Raw genomic sequence first — 873 nt, forward strand, 5'->3', positions numbered from 1 at the left:
TTAGTAAACTGAAATGGACTGGTGTTGGCCATTTTGAATCAGAAAATCATATGGTCTACTATGCCAGGAATGACAAACTAAAGAGAAGTGATGTCACATTCATCATCAAAAAGAATGTTTCAAGACCTGTCCTGAAGTACAATGCTGTAAATGAGTGATAGGATAATATCCATACACCTACAAGGAAGACCAGTTAATGCTATTAATATTCTATTAATATTATTATTATAGTAGTAATATTAATATTATTCACATTTACACACCAACCACTAAACTCAAAGATGGAGAAATGGAAGATTTTACCAACCTCTGTGGCCTGAAATTGACCAAGTATACAATCAAAATGTATTAATTATGACTGATGATTGGAAAGCAAAAGTTCTCAACAAAGAAGGTAGTTGGAAAATAGTGCCTTCATGTAGAAATGACACTGGAGATCACATGAGAGAATTTTGCAAGACCAATGACTTATTCATTGCAGATACCTTTTTTCAACAACATGGCTATACATGTGAACCTTGCCAGATGGAATGCACAGAAATCAGGACAACTACATCTGTGGGAAGAGATGATGGAGAAACTCAACATCTTCAGCCAAAACAAGGCCAAGAGCTGTCTGTGGAACACACCATCAATTACTCATATGCAAATTCAAGTTGAAGTGGAAGAAAATTAAAACAAGTCCACGAGAGTCAAAATATGACATTGATTATATCCCACCTGAATTTAGAGACCATCTGAAGAATAGATTTGAAACACTGAACAACAGTGACTCAAAACCAGATGAGTTGTGGGATGACATCAAGAATGTCATGAATGAAGAAAGCAAAAGGTCATTAAAGAGACAGGAAAGTAAGAAAAGACCAAAATGGA

This window comes from Orycteropus afer, unplaced genomic scaffold (assembly GCF_000298275.1).
Source record: "Orycteropus afer afer isolate SDZICR_OR568_19922 unplaced genomic scaffold, OryAfe1.0 scaffold00014, whole genome shotgun sequence".
Classification (NCBI taxonomy): Eukaryota; Metazoa; Chordata; class Mammalia; order Tubulidentata; family Orycteropodidae; genus Orycteropus; species Orycteropus afer.